Consider the following 27807-nt stretch of genomic DNA (forward strand, 5'->3'; position numbering starts at 1 on the left):
CTCTAGTGGAGAGGATATTGAAAGAATGGGACGCTAGATGGTTATGCTTTGAAAATATTAGTCATTATCTCATATGAAACTCACAATAAATTTGTTCAGGTAATTAGTGTAAGAGCCTCTTTTACAGATAAGAAAAATGAATCTCAGAGGCTAGTTTCCTGCCCCACATCTAAGAAGGGATAGTAGAGAGACTCAGAGCCAGATCTGTCTGTCTTCAGCTCTGGAGGGGTTTCCATGACATGACTTAGATGGAGAAGAGTCCATCACTTCCCTAGGCCAGGGAAGCCCACAGAAGAGGGTGAAGCACAGAAGACTATGGGTGCAGTCATTTGACAATGGCCACCTTTTGGGACTCCACTGTGGGCAAGGCGGGCATGGTAAATCCATCATACTAGCTGCTGATGCCAAGTGACTTTCTCTGGTGAGCCAAGTGTGGCCCCTGTGACAGCAGCTTCCTCTCCTATTTCCATCTGCCTCTCTCTAAAGTTCCCAAGTGATGGCCAGCCTTCCCTGAACTCACTCTGACACCCGGATATAGGCAAGTCCTGCAAAACCTGGGTGGGGGAAGATACAATGGCACTGAGGTTGGGGAGTCCATGCTGAAAAATAGAGGCCTACTCGCTGGCCCCACGTGGGGAGTCTGTGCTAATGATGCATGTCCAGACTGGGTGGGGCCCACTTTAGCCTTTAGCTGATGGACAGGGAAACAAAGACTGAGAGCCTGGGTCTCTGTGAATGCACCACACGTCTCAGGGAGGTGGGTAATGGGAACGAGTCTCCTACCTCTGCTCTCTCTCCTGCCCATCCCAGAGACTCAGATTAATGCCCTCACTATCTCCACTGCCTTTAGCTGGATTTCTCCTCAGTTTCTCCTAAGTTAAGGGAAGAGCACCCCCATGACCTACTTCTGTCTGTTTATTTTGTCATAGATTGAAAAAGGATTTGAAATTCTCACTGAATCTGATGCAGTTAGTGCAAATCTGTGGTCAGCAGAAGAAACAGGAGGGCTTGACCTGTACTCTGTGGAAGCTATAGAGCTTGCACAGGGGCTTGAATGTGGTGGATGGCAGCTATGTCCATTAGAATGCTTTGGTGCTTTTGTTTGGGTAAAAAAAAAAAAATTTTTAAAAAGAAGGCTTTGGGCTGCAAGTAACTGGAAATCCAACTCAAAGTGGTTCAAACAATAAGAATCTTTATTATTTCATTAAAAAAAAAAAAAAAAAAAAAAACCTGGATGTAGGACAGGCTCTTAGAGAAGCTCCACGAAGTAATCAAGAACCTAGTTCTTTCTATTTGTATTTCCATCCACAGTGGGTCAGTTTTGCCTCCACTGGCTTCCCTTGCAGTTGCAAAATGGCTGCTGCAGTTCCAGGCATCACATCAGACACCCTGAAGAACATCTCTCCTGCTGTCTTCCTTCTAAGAGTAAAAAACTTTTACCCAGAAACTGCCTACCAGGTTTCTCCTCAAATCTCATTTCCCAGAACAGGGTCATCAGCTAACACGGGCTAAAGGAATTTCACCATGTGTTAGGTGGCTAGGTATCTTCTGTGAGGCCCTCCCCTTCTCCACGCTCTCTGTGTCCTGCAAGGCTGATGTGTATGGTCCACATCTACAGGCAACCTTGCTGTCTGACTTCAGGGTGAACTTAGCTAATGGGGAATGCCAAAGAAGTCCTCACAGAATGGGAAGAGGGAGAGGTCAAAGTGTTTGTTCTCCTGGTGCCCTCCTTGCTGGGTTGCCATAAGTCTGCTGTATCTTCAACCAAAGGCCACAGCTTCCATCAGGCAGCACTCTCCGTACTCTACCTCCTCTGGTTCCGGTTCCTGCTCCCTCCCTTGCCTTCTCAGGCCTAGGAGAAGAAGCAAGCTCCCCATCATTTCCAGCCCCAGGATACTTCAACATCCCTTAATGCAATTCTCAAACCCTTCCCATACTTTTGCAATAATCCTTTGCCCAGCTCCCTCAGTTACCCAGCCAGAAGGTGCTATTCTCTATCCTTCCTCAAACCTGATCAATACACTGGACTGGGACAGAGCTCCCTTTGCAGTCTTGAATCACTGTCTCTTGGGCCTCTTCCCAGAAGGTCTCTTTGGCACTTAACCCTCAGTCCACCAAATAGCATGCATCTCCCTATCCCCCATCTTGACTTCCCCATCTCTGTCAATAGTACCACCAACCACTCAGTATCCCAGAGTCAAAACCTGGGTATCAACTTCTCTCCCACTGCCCTGTCCCCCATTCCACACAGAATAGGATCTATTGGTTCCACTTCTAACTCTCTCCACACCTCAACCCTTTACTCAATTTCAGGCCTCCATCACTGCTCATCTGCCTCATGATAGCAGCCTTCTAAGTGATTACCCTGCCTGTGATTCATGCCACTCCCTGCTGCTGCAAGAAACTTCCTTAACCACAGCTCTGATCACGATGTTATTCTCCTGCTCAAAAACCTGCCCCCATTCCAAATGCCTTATTCCATCATCAAAGCCCTCCATGCTTAGCCCCCTACCCAGTTTCCTGGTTTCAGTTCCTGCTACATGCATAACCCTCGGGCTACAGAAGTCAGCTATTGCTGGGAAAAATAATCACCCCCAAAACTCAGTGGCTTAAAACAACAACTTCTGTTATTGCCCAGTTCTGCTGATCTGGGCCAGGCTTGGCTCACTCACATGTCTGCAAGCAGCTGACAGCAGGCTGGTCTAGGATGTCTCACTCACTTGCCTGGTGGTTGTCTGGGTGTTGGCTGGGTGAAAGGAAGTGACTAGGCCATATGTCACTCATCATCCAGCAGACTAGCCTAGAAGTATATTCGTTATCTGTTGCTGTGTAACAAATTAGACAGCTAAAAATAAGACACATTTATTTTCTCACAGTTTCTGTGGGTCAGGAACTCAAGTGCTGCTGAGCTGCATACTCTGGCTCAGCCTCTCTCACAAGGCTACAGTCAAGGTATCAGATGGGGAGGGTCTGTTTCCGAGTTCACTTATGTGCCTTTTGGTAGCTCTCAGGTCCTCACTGGCTGCTGGGGAGAGATATCATTTCCTTGCCATTTGGGCTTCTCCATAGGGCAGCTGGACCCCCTCGGCCAGGGAACAGTGACCCCTTCAGCAAGGGAACAAAAAACGGACCGCAAGATGGATGTCACACAGCCTTTTAAAACCCAATATCAGAGGCACCAACCTATCGCTTTACCAGTGTTCTATTGGTGAGAAGCGAGTCTCTAGGTCCAGCCCATACTCAATGGGAGAGGATCACACAGGGCATTCACGCCAGGAGCCATTTTCAAGGCTGCTGGTTACACTGGGCTTGATTTTAGGCAGTGGCAGTGTTCCGCCTAAGAACAGCAAGAGTGAATGCAAAAGTGTACAAAGTCTCCTGAGGCCCAAGCTTGGAATTTGCATACGGTTAGCCAAGGCAAGTCATAGGGCCAAACCCAGATTCAAGATGTGGAGAAATAGACTCTATCTCTTGATGGGAAGAGTTACCAAGTTACATTGCAAATGAGCATAGGTACTGGCAGGCATGGAGAATAATGGAAAATTATGTCCATTTTTGCAAAGAACCACATGAGCTTTCCCAAGTGTTCCCCACTTGGAAAAGCCAAGTGTGCTTTCAAGCCCACAGGCCTTTTTTTTTTTTTTTTTTTTTTTGAGACTGAGTCTCACACTGTCGCCCAGGCTGGAGTGCAGTGGTGCGATCTCGGCTCACTGAAACCTCCTCCTCCCGGGTTCATGCCATTCTCCTGCCTCAGCCTTCTTAGTAGCTGGGACTATAGTCAGGCCACCACGCCTGACTAATTTTTGTATTTTTAGTAGCAACGGGGTTTCACCATGTTGCCCCGGTTGGTCTCAAACTCCTGACCTCAGGTGATCCACCTGCTTTGGCCTCCAAAAATGCTGGGATTATAGGCATGATGCAGTGCTCCCGGCCACCCACAGGCCTTTGAAGGCTCAGTTTCCGCCTCCTGTGCTGTTCTGCCCCACCTTGGCCTGTGACCATCCTGCCAGTCTTCAAGGACCAACTCGCACTCTATATCACTTTCCTTTTTCTCCTATAACAAATTACTATGAACTTAGTGGTTTCAAACAACACATATTTATTATCTTTCTTATAGTTCTGGGAGTCTGAAGTCCAAAATGGGTGTCACTGGGTTAAAATCAGAGCACTGGCAGGGCTTCCTGCCTTTCAGGAGGCTCTAGGAGAGAATCCATTTTCTTGCCTTGTCCAGCTTCCAGAGGCAGCCTGCATTCCTTGGCTTGTGGCCCCTTCCTCCAATTCAAAGACATGAATGGCTGGTAGAGCCTTTCTCACTCATATCACTCTGACACTGCCTCTTCTGCCTCTCTGCCACTTATAAGGACTCTTGCAATTAGGCAGGGCCCCATCAGATAACCCAAGACAATTTCCCCCATCTCAAAGTCAGCTCATTAGCAACCTTAATTCCACCTGCAACCTTAATTCCCCTTTGCCATGTAACCTAACACATTCAAAGGTTCCAGGGATTAGGACACGACATCTTTAGGGGGCTGTTATTCTGCCCACCACCCTACCTCACTGCCACCTCCTTAACCCCCTGTAAACAACAATGGCAGAAGCATTTATTGAGTACTTACTAGGTGCCTGCCATTGTGCCCAGAGCTTCTTCCCAGAAGGTCTCTTTGACCTTTGAATGGTCTCATCCATTCCTCACAACCCTATGGACAGGTTTTTTTTTAGTGTTCTCATTTTACATACTCAAAGAAGTAACTCCCCAAGGTCACACAGTGAGTAAGGACTGGATATTGGAATTTGAACTCAAGTCTGCCCAACTCTGAAGCCAGAGTCCCAACCACTTGCTCATGCTGCCTACTTTGAGGACACCCTGATCCCTCCTATTAGAAGTCACCCCTCCTCTGTGCTCCCATAACTGAGTAATTGGGCCTCTCTTTTAAGAGATACTCTTCTGAAGTTTCCATTTTGGACAGGCCACCTCCCCAGTGCCTCTGTCAAAGTAGTCATAGTACTTCTTTAATGAAAATTTCCTATGTACCAGATCTTTCACATACAACATCTCACACTCTCTGCTAAGGCAGGTGCTATTTTCACTTTCCAGGTGAGAAAATAGACTCACAGAGTTCTGATTCTGCCACAGCATTCATTAGTGTCACTGCTGGGAGTAGAATGCAGCTCTAATTCCAAAGCCAGCTAGGCCACCTCCTGCAGCTGCAAATGCCCACGGCCTTTGCACACAGAATAGAAATACATCACAAGCTTGCTTCAAGATGGTTGTGTAGGACATTGGGTACAGTGGGGATTCTGGAGCCATGCTGCTGGGGTTCAACTCCCAGCACTCCCATTTTCTGTTTGTGTGACTTTAGGCAAGCTACTTAACCTACGTCTGATTCAATGTCCTCGTCTGGAAAATGGATATAATGATAGCACCTACCTCATAAGGGCTGTTGCAAAGATTAAATGAGTTAATATGCCTTAAGTGCCTCTGCAGTCATGCCACATGGTAAGTACTCGAAAGTGTTAGCTATGAATATGAGTTGGCCTGGTCAGCTGTGGGTCACTCAGTTCCCCTGCCCCAGTCTTGCTGGGCATTTCCCTTCTATGAAACATTACCCCAGACTGTGTGAATGGAAGGCTATCTGGAAGACCCACAAAGGTAAATGTTGAGAAAATACTTTGTAAACTGTAGAGTACTGTACCCGTGTTGGCTATTAATGATCTAAAGTACTTGGCAATCAGGCTGGGAAACCTGAATCCCCCTGGAGGACCCAGTTCAGGCCTCCTCAGCATTGGCCCCAGGGAAACAGAGGGCCGCAGCTGTCATATTGCATCCTCCCCACCCATCTCCGCCACTCCCTCCCCCAGTCCATCCTGGGGTGGCCGAAGCTGCAGGAATGTGATGGTATCTCCGCAAACAGACAGTCTGTTCCCAGAGGAGACAGGGCCGCCCCTGGGAGGCCCGACTCTCCCCAGACTCGGCCCCAGTAAACACAAGCCTCTGTCCTCTTTATCAGCTTTGCTCTGCAGCAGCGGAGACAGTCTGCCCGCTGGGGAGTCGCTGCAGAGCGATAAGCCACTAGGCCCCTTGTTGGCTGCCCTCCTGGGGCCACAGCCCAGCTGCCTGGGAATAGGAATCTTCAGGCTGGCCTGGCTTGGGGCCTGAACAACCTCCACGGACTAGGGGGCTGAGAGTGAGGGGCTGGCTGCCTATACCCGGAGGATGAAGGAAGTAAAGGCCCAGAGTTGTGTCAAGAGGCCAGGGGACAGAGTCTGCATGGCCCTCAATTGCTCTTAAAGACTTGTGAATGTCTTAATTACTTTGCTTTGCAAGATACCTTTATCATCATCATTATCTTTACATATTGATGATGCTTTTACTGCTAATGTTTTCAAGTCCTCGCTTTACTGGATGAATTAATGTATGTAAAGCACTTCCCACTGGGCCTGGTGAGGGCTCAGTTTAAGTTAGCTTGCAGTAGTAGCAGTGTCCTAGTGTCCTTGTCATCATTCTGGTGGTATGGCCAACCCCCAGTTTCTTTTCTTTTTTTTTTTTTTTGAGACGGAGTTTCGCCCTGTCGCCCAGGCTGGAGTGCAGTGGCCGGATCTCAGCTCACTGCAAGCTCCGCCTCCCGGGTTCAGGCCATTCTCCTGCCTCAGCCTCCTGAGTAGCTGGGACTACAGGCGCCCGCCACCTCGCCTGGCTAGTTTTTTGTATTTTTAGTAGAGACGGGGTTTCACCGTGTTAGCCAGGATGGTCTCCATCTCCTGACCTCGTGATCCGCCCATCTCGGCCTCCCAAAGTGCTGGGATTACGGGCTTGAGCCACCGCGCCCGGCCAGTTTCTTATAAATAATACTAGCTAATGTTTATGTGGGTCATACCCATTATGGCTTCAGTTTCTCAACTCCCTGGAGATGGGGAGTACTGGAGTGAACAGTGTCCCTATTTGACAGAGCAGGAAACTGAAGGGCCCAGAGAGGTGAAGTGCTTTGCCCAAGGCTGTACAGCCAGGACATGGGACCAGCTGGGATCAGCCCCAAGTCCTCAAACTCAGAGTCTGAGGCTTTTTTTTTTTTTTTTTTTTTTTTTCTATTCTGGGCACTGCCTACTGTTGACCAACGAGTGAGGAGCCTGGAGTGAGTCACTGGTCCCTGTCCTGAGCCCTCTCTAGAGTCAGGGAGGGGACAGAGCAAGATCCCTCATGTTAGAAATCTGCTGACAGCTTCTCCACAGCATCTTGGAAAGCAAACCAGTGACTTCTGTGAACCCACAGGATGAGCACTTGGCCAGGAGTCCAACAGCTCTGGGTTCTAGTTCCAACCCTGCTGCTGTCAGCCTGGTGACCTGGGGCTGAACAGTTACCCTGTCTGGGCTTGGTCCCAAGATCCTATTTCCTCACCTTGTAAAATAAGTCACTTCCTCTGCCTTCACCATCTCCAAGGTTGCTCGGTGAATTAAATGAAGCGATATATGGTAAAACCTCTTGGTGAGGCGCTCCGGAGTAGAACCATCCTCTCTTCCTGAACAACTGACTTTCAAACTGCTGACCATGATGGAGGGCCCAGCTCAGATGCTTCCCCTTCCAGGGAGCCCTCTCCGGTCTTTCAGCTGGGCACAACCACAGCCTCCTCAGAGCTGGCATGCCTCTTCTAGGGCACTCTCTGCCTTGCATGGGGTCAAAATTCAGGGCTAATTTCTGGTGACATTCCCCGATTCCAGAATAGAGTCCAGTACACATTACGTGCTTAATAAAGCGAATGAGTGACAGAGTGAATGAATGAACTGCCAAAGGGAAACAGCCTCTCTATCCCCCTTCTCTGTCTATAAGAAGGCTTACAGAGCATGTCTCTTCCTCCTCTTTGGGCAGCTGGCATCGAGAAAGACCCTTGAGTGGCAGTTCTTCCTGAATACAACTTCCTTTCATTGCCACCTCCTATGCTTGGCTCCAGATCGTCAGGGGCTCCCAGGGCCCCCCGGGATTCTATCCTGACTCCCTGGCCTGGTCTTCGAAGCCCTTCCCAGCCAGGCCTCTTCTCTGGCCTCTGGTCTGGTGAGCACTCTCCGGTCCTGGGCCTTGCTCGTATTCTCCAATGCTCAGAGAAACATGTCTGTTCTCACCAAGCCTACAATCCAGCCACCACTGCAGGCTTTCCTTTGCCTCCTCCCTTCCAAATGCCCTCTACCTCCTCCCTTCCAAATGCCTCTACCCAGCCAGGTACTTTCCCCTAGCCAAGACACCCTCAAGTGGCCTTCGGTTCTCATAAATGGGTCCACCAGCACCTTCCCCGACCTCCAAATGTGTCCCCTGACTATTCCTTCCCTGATATCAATAGGCTCTGGATCCTCAGGGTGGCAGAGGGAGGAAATGGGCACTGAGTTCGAATTTGGGGCATCCAGAATGGCCTCCAAAATGTCTCAGGTTTTCTCAGGCCACATCTTCTTCCCTGTGCCTGTTGGACTGCTTCTGCCTCCATCACCCCATCTGCATCAGATTCCACATCAGATACACACCACAGGTGCCCCTTCAGTCCACTGCTGCCACCTCAGACCTCCAGCCACCCCTCCAGAATAGAGAGGCATGCCCGTGGCCTTGCTACCATCTACCCCAAACACCCACCCGATTACCACCATAGCCACAAATACCTCTTGCGTGCCTACTATGTGCCAGGTACTGTTCTAGGCACTAGAGACACAGGCTGTGAACAAAGCAGACATGGTAGCTTCCCTCATGGAGCTTTCATTCTAATGTAGGAAATGAGGAAAACAGATAATAAAACAAAATAAGTGAGTAAAACATACAGCATTTTAAGTTAGTTGCATATAGCTAACTTTGCTGTCTTTGAAAATAAATGCAGTGGGGCATAGTGGCTCACACTTATAATCCTAACACTTTGGGATGCTGAGGCAGGAAGATTGCTTGAGTTCAGGAGTTTGAGACCAGCCTGGGCAACATGGCGAGACCTCTTCCCTACAAAAAAATCAAAAATTTAGCTGGTGACGGTGGCATATGCCTGTGGTCCCAGTTACTAGGAAGGTTGAGGTGGGAGGACCGCTTGAGCCCAGGAGATCAAGACTGTCGTAAGCTATGATCATGCCACTGCAGTCCAGCTTGAGCAACAGAGCAAGACACTGTCAAAAAAAAAAAAAAAAAAGAAGGAAAAGAAATGCATGGGCTATAAATATATAAATAAAGCAGGGGTGGGTTTAGGGAGTGTGGGATGAAGTTGCCATTTATTTATTTGTTTGTTTATTTATTTATTTAGAGACAGGGTCTCACTCTGTTGCCCATGCTGGAGTAGAGTGGCACAATGACTGTTCACTGCAGCCTTGATCTCCTTGGGCTCCAGTCATCCTCCCACCTCAGCCTCCCAAGTAGCTGGGCCACAGGCACATACCACCATGCCCAGCTAATTTTTATATTTCTTGTAGAGATGCGGTTTCAGCGTGTTGCCCAGGCTGGTCTCAAACTCCTGGGCTCAAGTGATCCTACTGCCTCAGCCTCCCAAAGTGCTGGGATTACAGCATGAGCCACAGCACCCAGCCTGAAAGTTGCTATTTAAATGGGGTGACCAAGTAGGCCTTGCGAGAAGGTGCCATTTGCTCAAAGAGTTAGAGGAGGCAAGAGTGGGCCTTGAAGAGCACTTCAAGCAGAGGGAAGAGCCAGTGCAAAGGCCCCTGTTTGAGTTGGTGGGTTCCCTTCTCTGTGCGCTCACATTTGTCAGCCCTTTATTTGGTGCTTGTCGGAGTTCAAGAGTGTTGGAGGAAGTTTTTCACTTGGCCTCCTATCCTGCTTCACCAGGAGCTCCTTGGGGCAGAGACCCTGTAATGGTCAACTTCATAGTCAACACACACCCCACCCAAACATGTCTAGACACACACAGAGACACACACACATCCTAGACTCACACACTCATGTCCAGACATACACACCCAGACTCACACAAAGAGACCCTCACACTGTGGCCAATAGTGAAGGCCTCAGCTATTGTCTCCTGAGAGGGACTGAAGGAAGAGTAAATAATAATTAAGTGTGCCCAGCCCCGTCTAGTTTACAGAGGTCCCTCTTGTGTCTACTCTTGGAGCCTAAGAACTGGGTGGTTATTAAAGTGAGCCTCTGAGAGACCAAGGTGAACAGGCTGGTCACTGGTATGTGCAATACTGGAACCCGGCTTTTCTGATTATGCTCCAATTTGTGTTCATTTTTTAAAAATAGGATGTGAACATAGAACAAATTTCAAAATGTCCTTATAGGCAAGTGTCCCGCCCTACTCCACCCCAGCACCCGGCTCCCACCACAGGGTCTGAGTGCACTCACCAGTTTATTTCTCCTTCACCTAAATGAAGACCTAGGCTCTCTTCTCTCTTCAAAGAGATTCTGCTTTGCAAATACATTTGACAGAATGAAAACAGGCCAGGAGCCTCTGGTCTGGAAGCACATCCTCTTTGCTCCTAGTACCCAGGCTGTCTGGGGCCAGGCTTGGCATCCATTCGATTTCTCCAAAACCACAAGCCTTTTGAATCCAGGACATGGCCGCTGCATGTCCCACGCAGAAGTCCCTGGGGAAGATCCACTGATCATGAGGAACCCGCTGTCCTCAGAGGGAGGAGATAGGGACTAAGGAAGAAGGGGGAAGAAGCAGGAAGGGGTTTCAGAGGCGGAAACTGGACACTTTAGGGGAAATCACACTTTCTGGAGTTTCTTTAAAATGAAGACCCCATTGAATTACTTCATTTTCTTTTTTCTTTTCCTTTTTTTTTTTTTTTTGACACAGAGTCCGTTCTGTCGCCCAGGTTGGAGTACAGTGGTGTGATCTCGGCTCACTGCAACCCCCGCCTCCAGGGTTCAAGCAGTTCTCCTGCCTCAGCCTGCCGAGTAGCTGGGATTACAGGTACCCACCACCACGCCCGGCTAATTTTTGTATTTTTAGTACAGACGGGGTTTCACCATGTTGGCCAGTCTTGTCTTGAACTCCTGACCTCAGGTAATCCACCTGCCTTGGCCTCCCAAAGTGCTGGGATTACAGGTGTGAGCCACCACACCCAGCCTTCTTTTATTTTCTTCCTCCGAAGTTTTACAGTTGACAGACTGCAAGTTCCCCATGAAAAGAATGGGGCTTGAATCAGCAGATGACCACCCCTTCTACATCCCAGTACAGTACCCCAAACACACTCAACCACAACTGTGTAGTGTAATGAGTGCCTTCCCTGCCCCAGGAGCAGATCAAGAGTCAGCATGGGCCTGCTGCCAGGTGCTTACAGTCTAGGGGAGGGGACACACAAACACAATTAATTCCCAGTGGGCAGGCTAGGGAGCCTTGGGGGACCAAAGAATGGGTGCTCCCCATCAAGTGAGTAAAAGAGAGAGAAGAAAGGATATACAAGACCCCAGGCAGAGGGGTCAGCATATGCAAAGAGCTGGGGATGCTTAAGAAATGTTAAGGGGGACTTTAGTCTTGGGTGGCAGAGACCAAACAGAAGGTTCAGCGCAGGTCAGATGTGAAGGGCCTGGATGTCAAGGGATGTGTCTGATTTTATCTTATAGGTGGGGATTTTCAAGCAGGGTTGTGGCAGGATTCGACTTGTATTTTCTCTGGATCTCTCACAACTGGTGAGCAGTGCAGGGGATGGGTTGGAGGCAGAAGACTCTGACTAAAGTTGAGTAGAGAGAAAGCATTTATTTATTTATTTATTTATTTATTTATTTATTTATTTTGGAGACAGAGTTTCATTCTGTTGCCCAAGCTGGAGGGCAGTGGTACGATCTCGGCTCACTACATCCTCTGCCTCTTGGGTTCAAGCGATTCTCCTACCTCAGCCACTCGAGTAGCTGGGATTACAGGTGCCCACCATCATGCCAGGCTATTGTTTGTATTTTTAGTAGGGGGGGGGTTTCACTATGTTGGCCAGGCTGGTCTTGAACTCCTGACCTCAAGTGATTCACCCGCCTAGGCCTTCCAAATTGCTGGGATTATAGACATGAGCCACCGCGCCAGGTCGAGAAAACATTTATAATGCTTTCATTCTTAAATTGGGTGATGGAGATACAGTTTTTATATTTTTATGCTCTTTTTTAATGTCTGAAATAGATAATTAAAAATTTAATAAAATAAATAAAAAATTTAATAATAAAATTAATAGCACTGTTACTAAGTGAATCAAAGCTCCAACAGGGCAAAGATAACAATAATTACCACTAATGACGAAGCTTACACACTTAGTAACAAGGCTTAATAGGCAGTATTCCTAGGACTTCACAAATATAAACTCTTAATCCTCATGACAACCCTATGAGACAGGTGTTTCCCAAATTACCGATGAGGAGAATGAAGTACAGAGAAGTTGAGTATCTGGCCCAAGGTCACCCAGTCAGTAGGAAGGAGAGCTGAGATTCAGGCACTGCGCTCTTAACCGGGAGAGCGGGGCTGGCGCAGCGGGCCTGGCTATATTGGGCTGAGTCGGAGATGGGCGGAGTTGGGGCGGGGTTGGGAGGGTTGGGGTGGGGCCTTTGTAGGTGAAGAGAGTTAAATCCGGGGCCCGACCGGAAAGCGCCGCCCTCCTGCCCTGTCTGCTGGGCTTCGTTGCTTCCCACGTTCTGGGAGTCTTAGCGGCTTGCTACCCGTTTTCCAAGCAAAACGCAGTGCCCGTGCAAGCGCCTGGGCCGAATGGACCCCAGAGGGAGTGCCTGAGGAGCCTTTCTGCTCCAGGCTCCTGGTGCCATGGCAACCTAGGCCCAAGAATCTAGGCTCAAGGCCTGGAAACGACCCCAACTATGGCCGTCGCCTTCCGGGCTTCAGTTCCCTGTCTAAAATTTGGGAGTTAGGGGCCTTTCCACTGCTAGTGCCTCAGAGGCCTCAGAGAGGAACCGTACCTCTCACCTCCCACCCCTGCTCTTGCCTTCCAGCAAAACCTCCGGTGATTTTCACATTACACACAGCAGCAGCAACAGCAGCCCCTGAGAACTTGTCAGAAATGAAAACTCTCAGCCCTACCTCAGACCCACTGGGTCAGGAACTCTGGAAATAAGGTCCTGCCGTCTGGTTTAGCCAGCCATCCCCGGGATTCCCAAGCATGCTCAAGCTGGAGAACCACTGCTCTAACCTATCATTTCCCTAATTCTGGCCTAAAGCAAAACTCTTATCTGTCTTGTGCTCAGATACCATCAGTGGCTCCCTGGTGCCATGGAATCAAGCCCAAGTCGTCCTGACATCCAAGGCCTTTCACAACCTAACTCCCCTTCTACTCCACCCCCAGAAGAATTGGCCCCAGTGACTCCTCTAGACAACTGCATCCTTGTGTTCCCCAAAGCACACCCTGCATGTGTTTCTAGATGCTTGTTAATGCTGTTCCCTTGGCCTGGAATGCCTTCTAATCCCCTTTTGACCAAAGCTTCAAGTTTCTCTCTTCCAGGAAGTATTCCCAGAATGTTTCTACCCTTGAGGGTGCCTCCCTGCTAGGAGTCCTGAGTCTTTGCATTCCTGCCCAGGGATAAGCATTGATAGATTGGTGTTTGATTTCATTATGGGCTGAATTATACCCTCCCAAAATTCATATGCTGAAGCCCCAATCCCCAGTACCTGAGAGTGTGACTGTATTTGGAGATAGAGCCTTTAGGGGTTAAAATGAGTTAAAGTGAGGCCATTAGCCAATCTGGCTGGTGTCCCTCATAAGAAGGGGAAATTTGAATTCACAGAAAACACCAGGGCTGTGCACCCACAGAGGGGTGACCCTGTGAAGAGGCCGCAAGAGGGTGGCCATCTGTGAGCCAAGGAGAAAGGCCTTGGAGGAAACCACCCCTGCTGGTGCCTTGATCTTGGACTTCCAGCCTCTAGCATTTTGAGGAAATTACCTCTGGTTAAGCCCCCAGTCTGTGGTTTTGTTATGGCAGCCCTGGCAAATGAATACAGATTTTTTTTGTGTGTGACGGAGTCTTGCTCTGTTGCCCAGGCTGGAGTACAATGGCGCAATCCTGGCTCACTGCAATGTCCGCCTCCTGGATTCAAGCAATTCTCCCACCTCAGCCTCCCAAATAGCTGGAATTATGGCACCCACCATCATGCCCGGCTAAATTTTTTTGTATTTTTATAGAGACGGGGTCTCACCATATTGGCTAGGCTGGTCTTGAACTCCTGACCTCAGGTGATTCACCTGCCTTGGCCTCCCAAAGTGCTGGGATTACAGGCGTGAGCCACCGTGCTTGGCCAGATACAGATTTCCTAGAAGTTCATCATGTTTTTCCTGAGGTCTCTGCCTCCCCTTTCTCAGTCTCACTCCTCCTGGGGCCACAGAGGCAGGCTCTGCCATCACTCCCTTGTGTAACCCTGGGGCCCTGCATGACATGCCTTTAGCGGATGGGATCCCCGGCTCTCCCAGGGTAGTTATGGAGGGACACAGCAAAGGCGAACAGACAGCACCTACTCACTCTGTGTCCCAGCCTCACACACGGTTTCTCCTTGAGGAACAGTGTGCTTAGCATTAAAAAGGCTCAGACACCAATGTGCTCACGGCAGTAATTTCTAGTTGGTGGACTGTGCTTTCCTCGTTCCCTGCCTCTTCCTGCCTTCCTCAACTCAAGTCACATTTGTGATACAGCAACATCGGCAGAAGTGTCTGACCCGGGAAACTAGAAGCCATAGTGCACAGAGTCCTGAAAATCCGGGCTCCAGTCTTGGCCTCTGAACTGCTGTGTGGCCCTGGTTTAGTCACACCCCTTTCTGGGCTCCAGGCTCCCTTGTGAAAGGAAGGGTCTAGATGAGCAGACGCCAGGCAATTCTGGGGAAAGACGGGAGGCTCCGGCTGATCAGAGCAGGCGGTGCGGTGGGAGGCGGGCACATCGGACTGAAGAACAGAGGAGGAGCAGCTGCACAGTGGACATCCTGGAAAACCAAGCCAGGAGGCGGGAGTGGCTGGGGCTGGCACCGGGAAGCCATGAAGGGGGCGGAGCAGAGGAGGGGGGCAGAACAGAGGAAGGTCGGGATGAGGAGGGGCAGGGCAGAAGAGGGGCAGACACACCTGAGTCAGGAAGAGGACTCAGGGGAGGGGCAGCCACAACCTGCCCAGGCCCTGCCTTTCTAACTTCAGCCCTTGCCACATTCCCCTTGTGTCGTCCTGACCTTCTTCCCATTCCTAGAACGTGCCAAGTCCTTTCCCACCTCAGGGCCTTTGCCCTTGCTATTCCCTCTGCTAAAATTGTAGACCTAGAAGGAGCAAACACGTCCAGCACTTACTAATGTGCCAGGCACTGTCTTAGCGCTTCACATACATTCACTCATTTCATCCTCTCCACAACCCTGCAGGTAGAAACAGTCACCATCCCTACCGTGCAAATGAGCAAACGGAGGCACAGAGAGAAGCAATTTGCACAAGACCTCACGGCAGTGGCAGAGCTGGGATTTGAAACTCTGGGATTCCACTTTTCCCTCATTCGAGTGGCAGTGTAAAATGAGATCACACATGTAAAATGCTTAGAACAGTACCTGAGACTTAATGAATGCCTAAAAAGTGTAAGTTGTGGCTGGTATTGTCTGTATTAAGATGACCATGTCATGTACAATGTATGCAATGCTCTCCTGCCTGCCTCCCACTACCCCTTACCCTCTGCGGTTTGTGGCCCTCTGACATTTTGCACGTCTTCGTTGGTCACCGTTATCAGGATTGTTCTTCAGATTGTGAGCAGGATTGTCTTGTTCATAACTGTATCCCTTAGGTTCCAGCACAGCGCCTGGCACATAGTAGGGAAAGTTTGTTGAAAGTGTGTTGAGTGACTGGCTAAAGAAATAGGAATGTGGGCGTAAGATGGGGAGGCAGGCTTCATAGCCAGACGTGGTGGGGAGGGAGTGGGGCTGGAAGCTGGGAGGAAGATCAAATGGTTTCAGCCCAGAGAGGTTTTGACAGAACCAAATATGGCCTCCATTGCTAGGGCAAGAGAAATGCTAGGCAATCAGCCAGCCACTGGCTACCAGGAGCCACTCAGAGCCCTCTCTGCCCCTCCTCTCCACAACCAGGGAGCCACCAAGGCCCACTGAGACTCCTTCCTAAGTAGCCTTGAGTCTGTCCCATTCCCCATCCCCAATCCCCAGACCCAGGGCCCATCCTCCAATCCCAGGACACAGCCTTGGCCTTCTCACAGACACGCTTGCCTCCAGCCTGCACATTGTCTCCAACCCACCGCCCACTCCATATTCAGAGGGGACTTTCAGAGGGTTCCACTACTGCCATGATAAAGTCCACACTCCTCAGCAGGCCTACTAGCCGCATGATGAGCCGGCTCCAGCCCTTCTTCTCATTCTTCTCCCGCAAGCCTCTGCATCTCCCCTACACACCCCAACTTCCAGCAATACCGTGCTGCCAGCAGACCAGGCGATTTCTCACCTGCCCTGAGCTTAGCCCAAGATGCATTTTCTGCCAGGAGTGCTCCTATACCACCCCACAACCTGTCCAGCAGAGATGTGCTCACCTCCCAAGGCTGAGCTTAAGCCTCACTGGATCTATAGCCTTTCCTGAATCCCCAACTTCAAGAAGAATGATCCTTGTTTTCCATGGTATGCTGCCCGTCCCGCCTCTGCACTTATTACTCCATGCAAGTATGACTCCCGGCTAGATGGTTCACCACCTAAAGACAGCAACTATGATGTGGTCATTTTAATACAGATAATACCAGTCACAATGTACACATTTTAGGCATTCACTAAGTCTCGGCAGCCTGACCAACCTGGTGAAACCCCTCTCTACCAAAAATACAAAAAAACATTAGCCAGACATGGTGGCACATGCCTGTAGTCCCAGCTACTCGGGAGGCTGAGGCAGGAGAATCTCTTGAACCCAGGAGGCAGAGGTTGCAGTGAGCCAAGATCACTCCATTGCACTTCAGCCTGAGCAACAGACCAAGACTCCGTCTCAAAAAAAAAAAAAAAAAAAGTCTCAGGCCCTGTTCTAAACATTTTACATGTATGAACTCATTTAGTCTTTCTAAAAACTTTGTGAGGTGCGTACCATTATCCCCATTTTGCAGCCAAGGACACTGAGGCACAGAGAGGTTACGTAACTTGCCCTTGGTCACACACCTGGTAGAGGGCAAATCCAAAATTTAGATTCAGGCCCTTGAGACTCGAAAGCCAGTGTTCTTTCCTCCATGCCGCCACTGGCAGGACTGCTCCCAAATGGGCCCCTGGGTGGAATTGAGGCCTGGGACAAGCTCTGGCCTTCTCATGGGCTGGCCAGCAACTCTTTCTGATCACACACAGTCCTGCAGGGCCTCACAGCCAGCATGCCCAGATGGCGCATCAGTGGACCTGAAGCCCGACAACTGGATGAAAGCCTATGGAACCAAAGCCCATGAAATCCCTGAATCTGCTGGGGCTTCCAGCACAGGGAGAGAGCTGGCAGGGCAGTAGCTTCTGGAATATGTTAGTTTGCTATTGCTGCCCTACCAAATTGCCCCAAACTTAGTGGCTTAAAATAACGCAAGTATCATCTTACAGTTCTATAGGTCAGAAGTCTGGCTGGGCTCTGTGGCTTAAGCCTGTAATCCCAACTCTTTGGGAGGCCGAGGTAGGTGGATCATCTGAGGTCAGGAGTTCGAGACCGGCCTGGTCAACATGGTGAAACTCCATCTCTACTAAAAATACAAAAACTAGCCAGGCGTGGTAGTACGCACCTATAATCCCAGCTACTTGGGAGACTGAGGCAGGAGAATTGCTTGTACCTGGGAGGCGGAAGTTGCAGTGAGCTGAGATCATACCACTGTACTCCAGACTGGGCATCAGAGTGAGACTGTCTCAGAAAAAAAAAGAAGAAGAAGAAGAAGTCGGACATGAGTCTCTAACAAGGTGTCAGTAGGCTTCTATATCTTCTGGGCACTGTAGGGGAGAATCCATTTCCTTGTCTTTTCCAGCTGCTGGAGACTGACTGCTTTCCTTGGCTTGTGGACCCTTCCTCCATCTTCAAAGTCTGTGATAGGGAACCAAGCCCTCTCATATGGCATCACCCAGACTCTGCTTCCCTTATCCTATCCCTTTCTCTGACTCTTCTTCTGCCTCCCTCTTCCATTTTTCAGGATCTGTGTGATTACATTGGATCCACACAGATAATTCAGAATAATCTCCCCAACCTAAGGTCCACTGATTAGCAACCTTAATTCCATCCACAACCTTAATTATCTATTTCCACATAACTGAACGGTTCCGTAGGTTCCAGGGATTAGGATGTAGACCAGCTGCAGGGGCATTATTCTGACCACCCCACAGGTGTTTCTTAGATTGTTACTCAAACCTCCCCATCCCGAAATATCTGTGAAATCATTGGAACAGTCTCAAACTTGCACAGTGGGACAGCCTGCATCTCAGTTGCCTCAAAGTCTCCAGCGTTGGGGCAGGTAGGGGAACATGCCTCCGTCAGAGAAGTTCCTCTCAGCCCTCCAGGAGGACAGCACATGGGGGCCTGCCAAGGACTTGCAGTTGACCATTTGGCAAGAAGAAAGTGATCCCTCAGAGCACTGTCACCCATTACCAACATCCCACTCATCCTGAGCGCAAGGTCATAGAGAGGTTCTCCCCCCCATTTTAAAATGCAGGGAAGTGAGTTTTGGAGGGGTGGGGTTGCCTGCCCAATGTCTCACATGTAGCCTACATGCACATGCTCTGAATTATGCACTCATTCTCCTGCCACCCTGCTTCTCACAGTGAGGTATTTGTATCACCCAGCTGGCCAGGGTCCTGGACTTCAGATAAATGACCCATCTTCCTCACTGTAACTTTTCCTCAAGCATAGGTTACCTAGAATAGTCCTTCTTCATTAAAATAGCACAAATATTATAAAGTAAAATGCTAAAGCCATTTGAATTTTTAAGCAAAAACCTAAGACCTAAAACAGACTGTGGGGGTTGCATGGGTCATGCCTGCCATATCTCAGGACATGTTTCTGCTTCCCAATCTTGAGGGGCATTTCAGAGAAGGCACCACATGCACCAACACAACACTGCATGCATGCATGTGTGTGTGTGTGTGTGTGCACTCACATGTTACCATCTTCCCCAGAGACCCAGAAAAGTCTGTGGTTCAGCCACAGCCAAACGAATTCTTCCATTCCAACATGGATATTTTAAAATTTGTTTTTCTCGTCTGACTTCCGCAGCTAGAACCTCTGATAGATACAATGTTGATAGAAGCGGTGAAAGTAGGCAGCCTTGTTCTGTTCCTGACCTTAGGAGGAAAACATTCAGTCTCTCACCACTAAGATATTAGCTTTGGATTTTTCATAAATGCCTTGATCAGGTTGAGAAGTTCCCTTCTACTCCTAATTTATTGGGAGTTTTTATCAGGAATGAAAGTCATAGTTGTCAAATGATTTTTCTGTACTTATTAACATGATTATATGATTTTTCATTTTTAGTATGTTACTACAGGCTAAATGACAATTTGATTACATTGTAAATTACATTGATTGATTTTGTTTATTATACCAACCTTGCATTCCTGGGATTAAACCCCACTTGCTATAAAGCATTATCCTCTTTATGTACTACTGGATTCAATTTGCTAAAATGTTGTTATAAATTTTTGCATCTATATTCATGAGAGATGTTGGTCTGTTGTTTTCTTTCCTTGTGATATATGTGTCTGGTTTTGGTATGAGAGTAATGCTGGCCTAATAGAATGGGTTAGGAATTATTCCCTCCCTTTCAATTTTCTAGAAGATTTTGCATATAATTGATATGCTTTCTTCCTTAAATGTCTGGTAGAATTCTCTTTTTTTGTTTTTTGTTTTTTGTTTTGAGATGGAGTTTCACTCTTTTTGCCCAGGCTGGAATGCAATGATGCAATGTTGGCTCACTGTAACCTCCGCTTCCTGGGTTCAAGTGATTCTCCTGCCTCAGCCTCCCGAGTAGCTGGGATTACAGGCATGTGCCACCACGCCCGCCTAATTTTGTATTTTCAGTAGAGTCAGGGTTTCTCCATGTTGGTCAGGCTGGTCAGGTTTGAGACTCCCGACCTCAGGTGATCCGCCCACCTTGGCCTCTCAAAGTGTTGGATTACAGGCTTGAGCCACCGCGCCTGGCTGATGTCTGATAGAATTCTTCAGTGAAGCTGTCTGAGCCTAGAATCTTCTTTGTGGAAAAGTTTTTCACTACAAATTCAATGTCTTTAATAGACATTGGGCTATTCAGACTGTCTATTTTTTCTTGAGTGCATTTTGGATGTTTGGGTCTTTCAAGGAATTTGTCCATTTCATCTAACTTGTCAAATGTATTGGCATATTTTGTACACAACAGTCCCTTATTATGCTTTTAATGCAGGTAGAATTTGTAGTGACATCTCTCATTCCCAGTATTATTTCTCCGTTTTTTATTGTATTGAGTTTGGCTCTGATCTTTATTATTTTTCTTCTTCTACTTATTTTGTGTTTCATTTGCTCTTCTCTTCTAGTTCCTCAGGGTAGACACTGAGGTAACAGAGCGAAAGCCTTTATCTTTTTAATGTAGGCATTTTGGTGCTGTCATTTTTTCTCTAAATACTACTCTAGCGAGATCCTACACATTTGGATATATTTTGTTTTCTTTTACATTCATTTCAAAATACTTTCTAATTTGCCTTTGATTTCTTCTTTAACCCATAGTTTACTTAGAAGTATGTTACTTAGTTTCCACATATTTGGGGATTTTCCAGATATCTTTGTTGTTGATTTCTAATTACTTCCATTGTGATCAGAGAATATACTTGGCACGACTTGAATTACTTTAAATTCAGTGAGACTCGTTTAATGTCCTGAAGTGTGGTCTTTCTTGATAAATGTTCTGTATGCACTTGAAAAGAATGTACACTCTGCAGTTAATGGATGTAATGTTCTAGAAATGTCAATTAGGTTAAGTTGGTTGGTAGTGCTGTTGAAATCTTCTATATCATTCCTGATTTTCTGTCTGCTTGTTCTATGAATTATTGAGAGAGGAACGTTGTATCTAGAGTTGTAGATTTGTATATTTCTTTGTGCAGTACTATTACTTTTTGCTTCATGTATTTTGAAGGGTGGTCAGTAAGTGCATAAACATTTAGGATTTTTAAATCACCTTGATAAGTTGACTTCCTTATCGTTATGAAATGACCTTGCTTATTCTTGGTAATATGTTTTGTCTGATATCTACCTTTTCTAATATTAACACAGCTACTTCAGCTTTCTTTTGATTAGTATTAGTATAGTGTATATTTGTCTATTTTTTACTTGTAACCTATTTTTTCTTGATATTTAAATTAAATTTCTTGCAGGTACCAAAAATCTCTGATTTTTAATCAGGGTGTTCACATTTAATAACAATTAATGTGATTATTGATATGGTTAGGTTTAAATCTATTATTTTGCTATTTGTTTTCTATCTGTCCCATCTGCTATTCATTCCATTTTCCTCTTTGTCTGCCTTTTTGTTATTAACTGAATAGTTTTTTATGATTCTATTTTATTTTCTTTGCTGGTTTATTAATTATAATTCCTTTTTGCATTGTTTTAGTTTGTTGTTTCTTTATTATGCCTGTTTAATTTATCGCAGTCTACCTTCAACTGATACTATACCACTTCACGTAGTATACAAGAATCTTATAATAGTATTCTTACATTTGTCTCCTCCCAGCCTTTATGCTATTGCCATCAAGCATTTCACATTTAAAATTGTTATAAACTCAATAGTACATTGTTATTATTTTCCTTTTAATAGTAAATTATATTAAGCAATAAGAAAAATAGTCTTAATGTTTACCCAGGTAGTTACCACTACCAGTATATATACATAAAAAATACATACATATATGTATATATGTATTTATATATATTTATAAACGTGTGTATGTGTGTGTATATATATGTGTGTGTATACATATATACATATATACACACACATACACACACATATGCATACACACATACATAAATATATATAAAATACATATATACATATATATGTATGTATTTATTTTATGTATATATACTGTGTATATATATACACACACATACACACACATACAGCCTGGGCAAAAGAGCAAGACTCTATCTCTAATACATATATAATATGTATATGTAACATACATATTATGTAACATACATATTATATAATATCATATGTATAATAGAGATAGATCTAATACATATATATCATATTATATATGTATTAGAGATAGAGTCTTGCTCTTTTGCCCAGGTTGGAGCAGTGGCTTAATCACAGCTCACTGCAGCCTCAAACTTCTTTTTTTTTTTTTTTTTTTTTTTTTTTTGAGACGGAGTCTCGCTCTGTCGCCCAGGCTGGAGTGCAGTGGCCGGGTCTCAGCTCACTGCAAGCTCCGCCTCCCGGGTTCACGCCATTCTCCTGCCTCAGCCTCCAGAGTAGCTGGGACTACAGGCGCCCGCCACCTCGCCCGGCTAGTTTTTTGTATTTTTAGTAGAGACGCGGTTTCACCGTGTTAGCCAGGATGGTCTCGATCTCCTGACCTTGTGATCCGCCCGTCTCGGCCTCCCAAAGTGCTGGGATTACAGGCTTGAGCCACCGCGCCCGGCCAGCAGCCTCAAACTTCTGAGCTCGAGCAATCTTCCCTCTTCAGTCTCCTGAGTAACTGTGAGTACAGATGCACGATGCCATGCCCATCTAATTCTTTAAAAAAAAAAATTTGTAGAGGTGGGGCCTCACTATGTTTTCCAAGATGGTCTCAAATGCCTCATTACCAGTTTTTGTTTGTTTTTCAGAGACAGGGTATTGCTCTGTTGCCCAAGCTAGAGTACAGTGATGTGATCCTAGCTTACTACAGCCTTGAACTGCTGGGTTCAAGGAGTCCTCCTGCCTCAACCTTCTGAGTAGCTAGGAGTACAGATGCGTCACCGTGGCTGGCTAATTTTTTTTAATTAATTAATTTTTTTATTTTTTTATTTTAGAAATGGGTCTTGTTTTTTGTTGCTTAGACTGGTCTTGAATTCCTGGGCTCAAGCTATTCTCCTGCCTTGGCCTCCCAAAGTGTAGGGATTACAGGCACGAGCCACTGCACCTGCACCAGTAGTTTTTATCCTTTGAGTAGACCTACATTTTCACCAGGCATTATATTTCTTTTGCTTGAAAAACTTCCTTTAATAATTTTTGTAGGCCAGGTATTCTGGTGATTAATTCCATCCATTTTTGTATGTCAGAAAAAGTCTGATTTTTCTTTATTTTCCCCTTTATTCTTAAAAGATGTTTTCACTGGATAGAGAATTCTAGTCTTGTTCCTTTTTTTTGAGATGGAGTCTTGCTTTGTTGCCCAGGCTGGAGTGCAGTGGCATGTTCTTGGCTCACTGAAACCTCCACGTCCCAGGTTCAAGCAATCCTCTTGCCTTAGCCCCCCTAGTAGCTGGGATTACAGGCACCCGCCACCATGCCCAGCTAATTTTTATATTTTTAGTAGAGACAGGGTTTCACCATGTTGGCCAGGCTGGTCTCAAACTCCTGACCTCAGGTGATCCACCCGCCTCAGCCTCCCAAAGTGCTGGGATTACACGCATGAGCCACTGCACCCGGCCTAGTCTTGTTCTTTTGATACTTTAAGTAAGTTGTTCCACTATCTTTTATTTTGCATTGGTTATGATGAGAAATCTGCTATCATCTTTAGCTTTGTTTCTCTGTATGGAATGTGTGTCCCACCTCCTGGCTGCTTCTAAATTTTTTGGTTAATCCTTGGTTTCAAGCAATTTATTATGATGTGATGTGATATAGTTTTCAATTTCTTTCCTTTTTCTTTTCTTTTTTTGAGATGGGGTCGCACTCTGTCATCCAGGATGGAGTGCAGTAGCGAGTACAGTGGTGCAATCTTGGCTCACTGCATTCTCCGCCTCCGAGGCTCCAGTGATCCTCCCACCTCAGCCTCCCAAATAGCTGGGACCACAGGCATGCATCACCACACCCAGCTAATTTTTGGGGTGTGTGTGTGTGTGTGTGTGTGTGTGTGTTTTGTTTTGGTAGAGATGGGGTTTTACCATGTTGCCCAGGGTGGAGTTTTCTATTTCTTTTGCTGGAATTTGTTGAACTTCTTGGATCTGTGGGTTTCTAGTTCTCATCAAATTTGAACATTTTTCAGTCATTATTTCTTTAAATATTTTGTTGGTTCCACCCTTTTTCTCATTTTCTGCAAGGATTCCAATTACACATACATTTGGCCTGATAAAGTTGTCCCACAGTTCACTGATGCTTTATTTTTCTTAATTCTTTTTATCTTGCTGTGTTTCTTTTTGGATAGTTTATTTTACTATTTTCAAGTTCACTATTCTTCTCTTCTGTATGTTGAATCTGTCATTTATTCAGTATATTTTAAATCTCAGATATTATAGTTTTCATCTCTAGAAGTTTCCTTTTAATTTGTTAATGTTTTCTGTATCTCCACTTTAACAAGTTCAGTCTTTCCTTTAGTTTCCTGAATTTATGGGATCCAGTTATAAAAGCTGTTTTAATGCCTTTTCTTTATTGTGTATTAATGACCCTCTTTTCATTGTGTGCCTTATTTTCCTTCTCCTTTGAATGCTTGATAATTTTGATTAGATTCCAGGCATTATGGATATTACCTTGTTAAGTGAAATTCTTTTGTTTTCTAATTTTTTTTTTTTTTTTTGAGATGGAGTCTTGCTTGTCATCCAGGCTGGAGTATAGTGGCATGATCTCAGCTCACTGCAACCTCTGCCTCCTGTATTCAAGCCAGTCTCTTGCCTCAGCCTCCCAAGTAGCCAGGATTACAGGTGCACACCACCACACCCAGCTAATTTTTGTATTTTTAGCAGAGATGGGATTTCACCATGCTGGCCAGACTGCTCTCGAACTCTTGACCTCACGATCTGCCTGCCTCAGCTTCCCAAAGCGCTGGGATTACAGACATGAGCCACCACCACACAGGGCCTAAAATTGTTTTTAAGATTAATTCTGAGATGCGGTTAAGTCACTTGGAAAGAGTTTGATCCTTTAAGGTCTTGATTTTAAGCTTTATTTGGCAGGACAAGAGTAGCATTTAGTCTAGGGTTGTGTCCCTACTACTGAGATGAGACCTTTTGTGGGACTCTAACTGATGTCCCATGAGTTATGCTATTTTACATTCTGGCTGTTGGGAACAGGCATTATTCTGAGTCCTATGAGAGCTCTAAGCACTGCTCCCTCTAATCTTTTAGAGTTCTTTCCTGGCCTCAAGTAGTTTTCTCACACGTGTTTGCTGGTCATTACTCAGCTGAATACTAGAAGAGACTCTGACTTTCTCTTCCTATACAGTTCTCTCCATCTCTTCTCTCCAGTACCGTTCCCTGTGAATCCTAGCTACCTTGACTTCCTTGGACTTTCAGCTCCATCTTCTCAACTCAGGGCAACTGCTGGGCTCTGCCTGGGTTCACTATCCCTTTGCTGTGGCCTGCAAATGCTCTCCTGGCAGTAAGCTGGGGTAATGATAGCTCATCTCATCTTTTTTTCTATCATCCAGGTATCACTATCCTCCATTGCCTGACATACAGTGTTTTTAGAGTCCTTATTTCTTTTACTTTGTCAGGTTTTTTTTGTTTTGTTTTGTTTTTTGTTGGTTTTTTTTTTTTTTTTTTTTTTTTTTGAGATGGAGTCTCGCTCTGTCACCCAGGCTGGAGTGCAGTGGTGCAATCTCAGCTCACTGCAACCTCCGCCTCCCAGGTTCAAGCAATTCTCCTGCCTCAGCCTCCTGAGTAGCTGGGATTACAGACACATGCCACCATGCCTGGCTAATTTTTGTATTTTTAGTAGAGATGGGGTTTCACCATGTTGGTCAGGCTAGTCTCAAACTCCTGACTTCGTGATCTGCCTGCCTCGGCCTCCCAAAATTCTGGGATTACAGGTGTGAGCCACCACACCCAGCCCTTGTCTGTTTCTTCAGTTGTTTCAGGTGACAGGGTAAATCCAGTTCCTGTTACCCGAAACTGTCAATAATCAGAAATCTAAATGTATAACAAAAACAGTAGTATTTACACTAGCATTTAAAATGTTAAAAACAGATAAATCTGACAAGAGATGTGCAAGGCCTATACAGTGAAATGTAAAAAAAAACCCTGTGAATAGAAAATTAAAGCATATGTAAAGAAATCATAAATAAATAAATGGAGAGATATACTGTCTTCATGTACCAGAAGACTCAATATTACTAAAATGTCAATTCTTTTCAAATTGACACATAGATTCAATGCAATCCCAATCAAAATCTCAGTAGGCATTTTTTTTCTTGAAATTGACCAGCTAATTATATAATCCATATGGAAATGCAAAATCTAAAATAGCCAAAACAAGTTTGACTTATTATAAAGCTATAATAATCAAAACAGTGTGGCATTGCCCTCAAGATAGACAAGTAGACCAGTGAAGCAGAATAGAGAGTCCAGAAATTGATCTACACATAAATGGCCAATTGATTTTTGACAAAGTTTCCAAGATAATTCAATGGGGAAAAGGATAGTCTTTTCAATAAATAGTGCTGACCAGGCATGGTGGTTCACACCTGTAATTCCAGGACTTTGGGAGGCCAAGGCAAGAGGATCACTTGAGCCCAAGTTTGAGACCAGCCTAGGCAACATAGTCAGACTCCCTCTTAATGAAGAAGAAGGAGAAGGAGGAGAAAATTATCCAGGTATGGTGCACCTGTAGTCCCAGCTATTCGGAAGACAGAGGTGGGAGGATCACTTGAGCCCAGGAGTTAGAAGCTGCAGTGAGCTATGATAGCACCACTGCACTCCAGCCTGGGCAGCAGAGCAAAACCCTGTTCCGCAAAAAAGGGAGGTGGCGGGGTGGTGCTGAATAATTGGATATCCATATGCAAAAAAAAAAAAAAAACAAAAAAAAAAACCCTGATGTAATCTTGCACCATATATAAAATTTAACTCAAAAGAGATAATACACCTAAATGTAAAACCTAATACCATAAAATTTGGAAGAAAAAATCATTGTAACTTCAGATTAGGCAAAGATTTCTCAGATACACGACAAAAGCACAGTCAAGGCCGGGCGCGGTGGCTCAAGCCTGTAATCCCAGCACTTTGGGAGGCCGAGACGGGCGGATCACGAGGTCAGGAGATCGAGACCATCCTGGCTAACACGGTGAAATCCCGTCTCTACTAAAAAATACAAAAAACTAGCCGGGCGAGGTGGCGGGCGCCTGTAGTCCCAGCTACTCGGGAGGCTGAGGCAGGAGAATGGTCTAAACCCGGGAGGCGGAGCTTGCAGTGAGCTGAGATCCGGCCACTGCACCCCAGCCTGGGCGACAGAGCAAGACTCTGTCTCAAAAAAAAAAAAAAAAAAAAAAGCACAGTCAATACAAGAAAACAAATGATAAGTTGGATTTTATCAATGTAGAACTTCTGCTCTTTGAACACATAGTTAAGAAAATAAAAAGACAAGCCACAGACTGGGAGAAAATGCTGGCAAATCAGATATTTGATAACTTATACCCAGAACATATAAAGAACCCTTAAAACACAATAATAAAAAAATAAGTAAGGCTGGGCACAGTGACTCATACCTGTAATCTCAGCACTTTAGGAGGCTGAGATGGGAGGATTGCTTGAGCCCAGGAGTTGGAGTTCAGCCTGGGCAACATAGGGAGACCTCATCTCTACAAAAAATAAAAATAAGATAAAAATTAAAAATAAAAATAAACAAAATTTTTTTGAGACAGAGTCTCGCTCTGTCACCCAGGCTGGAGTGCAGTGGCACAATATCAGCTCACTGTAACCTCCGCCTCTGTTCAAGCAATTCTCCTGCCTTAGCCTCCCAAGTAGCTGGGATTACAGCCACCTGCTACCACACCCGGCTAATTTTTGTATTTTTAG

At 46.1% G+C, this 27807-nt stretch overlaps 1 long non-coding RNA gene across 1 annotated transcript; it reads right to left on the bottom strand.

The window, feature by feature from the left end:
* Positions 1-27587, bottom strand: LOC139364129 (uncharacterized). The gene is made up of 4 exons (XR_011625423.1): positions 27498-27587; positions 17648-17763; positions 1809-1852; positions 1-554 (listed from the first exon to the last, which is right to left on the bottom strand). It is a non-coding gene; the product is annotated as an uncharacterized lncRNA (long non-coding RNA).
* Positions 27588-27807: the final 220 nt, after the last annotated feature.

Source organism: Macaca nemestrina, chromosome 7 (assembly GCF_043159975.1).
Source record: "Macaca nemestrina isolate mMacNem1 chromosome 7, mMacNem.hap1, whole genome shotgun sequence".
In the NCBI taxonomy this organism is placed as follows: domain Eukaryota; kingdom Metazoa; phylum Chordata; class Mammalia; order Primates; family Cercopithecidae; genus Macaca; species Macaca nemestrina.